This window comes from Elaeis guineensis, chromosome 14 (genome assembly GCF_000442705.2).
Source record: "Elaeis guineensis isolate ETL-2024a chromosome 14, EG11, whole genome shotgun sequence".
NCBI classification, from domain to species: Eukaryota; Viridiplantae; Streptophyta; class Magnoliopsida; order Arecales; family Arecaceae; genus Elaeis; species Elaeis guineensis.
In genome coordinates, this window is record NC_026006.2 from 27,109,726 (window position 1) to 27,114,802 (window position 5,077).

The 5,077-nt window shown below is 37.8% G+C and overlaps 1 non-coding gene across 1 annotated transcript; it reads left to right on the forward strand.

Annotated features, from left to right (window-relative positions):
• The first annotated feature begins 4,364 nt into the window (after window positions 1-4,364).
• On the forward strand, window positions 4,365-4,471 carry LOC140853883 (small nucleolar RNA R71). Its single transcript, XR_012137025.1, has one exon. It is a non-coding gene; the product is annotated as a small nucleolar RNA R71 (small nucleolar RNA).
• Window positions 4,472-5,077: the final 606 nt, after the last annotated feature.

The following is a 5,077-nucleotide window of genomic DNA, read 5'->3' on the forward strand; positions in this document are numbered from 1 at the left end:
TAGTTGTTTGATGGCCCACATGGCTTTGTGTTCTATCTTAATAGGCAAGTGACATGGTTTACCAAACACAATCCTATAAGGAGACATTCCTAGATTGGTCTTGAAAGCGGTTCGGTATGCCCAAAGTGCATCAATTAATTTCAAAGACCAATCCTTTCTATTGGCACTAACAGCTTTTTCCAGGATCTGTTTGATTTGTCGGTTTGACACTTCAACTTGCCCACTAGTTTGAGGATGATATGGTGTGGCCAATTTGTGGGTGACATTATACTTTTTTATCAATGTTGCAAAAGGTCAGTTACAAAAATGGGTTCCCCGATCACTAATGATTGCCCTAGGAATACCAAAATGGGAGAGAATATTTTCTTTAAGAAACTTAATGACCATTTTGCTATCGGGTGTTCTACATGCAATTGCTTCTACCCATTTTAAAACATAATCAACTGCTACTAGAATATATTCATTTCCAAAGGAATTTGGAAATGGTCCCATGAAATCGATCCCCCAAACATCAAAAACTTCAACTACCAAGATTGGATTGAGTGGCATCATGTGTCACTTGGTGATTCGACCCATTTTCTGACATTGAGCACAACTTTTACAATATTCATGAGCATCCTTAAACAAATTGGGCCAATAAAAATCATATTGGAGAACCTTAGCAGCAGTTTTCTTAGACGCGAAGTGACCCCCACATGCTTGATCATGACAAAAAGATAAAATATTCATGACTTCGTTATCTGGGATACACCTTCTAATAATTTGATCAGGACATTGTTTAAAAAGATAAGGATCATCCCAAATGAAATACTTCACTTGGACAAAGAATTTATATTTATCCTACTTAGTCCAATGAGAAGGTATCTTACCTATGGCTAAATAATTTACAATATCAGCAAACCAAGGTTCAGTAAACACAGACATGAGTTGCTCATCTGGGAAAGATTTATTGATGGGTGGTTTACTAGATGGTGCGACTGGAATTCGGGACAAATGATCTGCTACAACGTTCTCAGTGCCTTTCTTGTCCCTAATTTCTAGGTCAAATTCTTGAAGGAGCAAAATCCATCTGATTAAGCGTGCCTTGGCATCCTTCTTTGCTAGGAGATGTCTAATGGCTGAGTGATCGGTGTAAACAATGGTGTGGGTCCCAACCAAATAAGATCTAAATTTCTCTAAAGCAAAAACAACGGCAAGGAACTCCTTCTTAGTTGTGGTGTAGTTAAGCTGCGCATCATTTAAGGTTTTACTTGCATAATATATCACTCTAGGCAGCTTATTTATCCGTTGACCTATGATTGCGCCCACAACATGATCGGACGCATCACACATTAATTCAAATGGTTCAGACCAGACAGGAGGATGAATGATTGGAGCTGATACAAGTGCTTTTTTTAGAAATTCAAAAGATTCCAAGCACTCATGAGTAAATTCAAATTTGGTATCCTTTGCCAAAAGATTAGTCAGTGGATGTGCTACTTTGCTAAAGTTGGCAATAAACCTTCTATAGAATCCAGCATGACCTAAAAATGAACGTATTTCTTTCACAGATTTAGGTGGTGGAAGACTTGCAATTAGATCTATTTTGGTCTTGTCCACTTCAATCCCCTTTTTAGAAATGACATGGTCAAGAACTATTCCCTGTTTGACCATAAACTGATATTTTTCTCAGTTGAGAACTAAGTGCTTCTCCTTACATCGTTCTAGAACTAATTGCAGGTGATTCAGACACTCGGAGAAGGTTAGGCCAAAAATAGAAAAGTCATCCATAAAAATTTTTAGAAATCGTTCTATCATATCTGAAAATATGCTGATCATGCATCTCTGGAAGGTTGCCGGTGCATTACATAGTCCAAAGGGCATTCGTCTGTAGGCAAAAGTACCAAATGGACAGGTGAATGTAGTCTTTTCTTGATCTTCAGCGGCTATGGAGATCTAGTTGTAACCGGAGTATCCATCAAGAAAATAGTAAAACTCTTGTCCGACTAGTCTTTCCAATATTTGATCAATAAATGGCAAAGGAAAGTGATCTTTCCTTGTCGCAACATTCAACTTTCTATAGTCTATACAGACCCTCCATCCCATTTGGGTCCTAGTTGGGATAAGTTCGTTTGCATCATTTTGGATCACTGTTACCCCAGATTTCTTGGGTACTACTTGAACTGGGCTTACCCAAGAGCTATCAGAAATAGGATAAATTATTCCACTATCTAGGAGTTTCAGAATCTCCTTTTTAACTACATCCTTCATAGCTGGATTAAGCCTTCTTTGGGCTTCTCTTGTTGGTTTAGCCTCTTCCTCTAAGTATATTCTATGTTGAACTATAGAAGGGCTTATTCCTTTGATATCTGCTATGGTCCAACCTATTGCTTCTTGATTTGCTTTTAGAACTGACACTAACTCCTCCTCTTGCTTGGGATCTAGGTCTGATGCAATAATTACAGGCAAAGTTTCTTTGGGTCCTAGATATGCATACTTGAGATATTCTGGGAGGGGTTTCAGTTCTAAAATGGGTGCTTCCTTTATCGATGGTTTAGGTGATGATTTCATCATCTCAATGATTGGTTTAGTAGGAAGTATCGATTCCTGATTAATCTGATTTTCTTTAAGTATTTCATTGACATCCTCAGACTCATGGATTAACCAGGGGTTAGACTCTAGGTCGACTTCATCATCACTAATGTCAATGGATTCATAAATACCATCTTGGACTACATTGACATCAGCATGAGAAGAGGATTCCTGTTCTAAGTTAAAAACATTAAGCTCAATGGTCATATTCCCAAAGGATAACTTCATTAGACCATTTCGACAATTGATTTCAGCATTGGCCGTAGCTAAGAATGGTCTTCCTAAAATGACAGGTATATGTCCTTTAGGATTCGCAACTGGCTCAGTCTCTAAAATAATAAAATCTACAGGAAAAATAAAATTTTCAACCTTTATCAGAACATCCTCAACCATTCCTTTAGGGTTCCAGAGATCTATCGGCTAACTGTAATGTGATCCCAGTAGGTTGAAGTTTTTCTAATCCTAGTTGCTCATACACCGAATATGGAAGGATATTCACACTAGCTCCTAGATCTAGCAAGGCCTTTTTTATATTGGTTTCTCCAATAACACAAGAAATTGTTGGAGCTCCAGGGTCCTTATATTTAATTGGCACATGGCTAGATAGGTATGAACTGACACTTGCAGCCAAAAATGCTTTCTTTGGTACATTAGTGGTCCTTTTCCTAGTGCAAAGATCTTTTAAAAATTTGGCATAAGTTGGAACCTGATGGATTATATCTAAAAGAGGAATATTAACTTGGACTTGTTTAAATACCTCTAAAATTTTGTCTAAATGTTCAGATTTATTGGATTTCAGTCTGTTTGAAAAAGGAGCTCTAGGACTTTTAAGTACTGGACTAGGTGAATTTTCAGTTTCTGGTGCTTGAGGTTGAAAGGTAGTAGTTTTAGAAGGTGACTCGACAGATGAGTCCTCTATATCATCAAGTGCAACTACCTTATTGTCTATTTGTTTTCCCGATCTTAAGGTATGAATGGCATTTACACCATTAACTTAGTTTTCTTGTTGGGGTCGTGGACCATTTTGGTTCTTAGGATTTGGCTCAGGTTGGCTAGGTGACCTACTATGTTCTCGTTCACTAATGGTCGAAGCCAGCTGACTTACTTGCATTTCCAGACGGACTATAGCTTGGGCGTTATTATTTATGAATTGACCCGTGGTTTGCATAAAACTGGTATGTGTCTTCATCATGGCTTCTAGGCTTTTCTCTAAAGAGGTAATTTTTTTGTCATTATCATGGAAGCCTGGCGGGTTGTTCATCACTGGGTTGGACCTTAGATTTTGCTGATTGAAATTTGGATTGCCTACATTAGGATTCTGAGACCATGAGAAATTCGGGTGATTCCTCCAACCTGGGTTATATATGGGTGCATAAGGATTGTTCAATGGTCCTTGATAGGTGGCATTCACCTGTGCACACTCATTCGAGTAGGAACATTCTTCTAAGACATGGTCTGGTGCATTGCACCCTTTACACATGGGTGCAGATATTTGATTTACATTGGCTGGTCTCTGTAATTCTAAGGCTTCCAATCTACGTGTTAAGGTTGCAATCTTGGCCTCTAATGCTAGAGTTGGTTGAATTTGATGCATTCCTCCTCTTGAAGGTGTAGCTTTATCAGGTTCCCTAGTTGTTTCTCACTGTAAATTTTTCTCGGCTAGGTCTTCTAAGAATTGCCAAGCTTCAGTAGTTTCTTTGTCCATAAATTGGCCTTGGCACATGGACTCTAGCATGGTTCTTGAGTTTGAATCTAACCCCTCATAGATGATCTGGCATAGTCTCCAAGTTTCTATTCCATGGTGTGGGCATTGGGTCAAAAGATTCTTGAAACGATCAAAGTACTTCCAAAATGATTTACCAGCTAGTTGGTAAAATTGATTTATTTCATTCCTAATCCTAGCTGTTTTATGATGGGGGAAATACTTTTTCAAAAATATTCTCACAAAGCCCTCCCAGGTAGTGACAGAATGGTTTGACAGACTATAAAGCCACTTCTTAGCATTATCCTTAAGGGCAAAGTTGATTAATCTAAGTTTGACCTCATCCTCTGTTAATTGCAGTTTCATGGTTGCACATACCTCCTCAAATTCTCTAATAAATATATAAGCATCCTCTAATCCTGTGAATTTTGGAAGCATATTTATGATTTGAGGTTTGATTTCAAAATTGTTAGCTGTGGGTTATGGCAACCTGATACTAGATGGTTGGATGGAGCCAACTGGATAACACAAATCCTTAAGGGTCATGGGTTGGATTGGTTCAGCCATTGGAACAACAGGAATTGACTCAATTCTAACTAGACAACCCGACACTCTTCTCCACACACGAGGTGTATGGTTCTCGATGTTTATACAATTTTTTTTTATAAAATTTTTATGTATAAGAAAAAGAAAGAAAAGAGAAAAAGTTCTAAAGAAAAGATCCTAAGGAGTCCTAAATCTAAAGAAAAGTAACCAAATTAATTTAAATTTTAATAATTTTTTTTTATTTTTCAAACAAGTGAA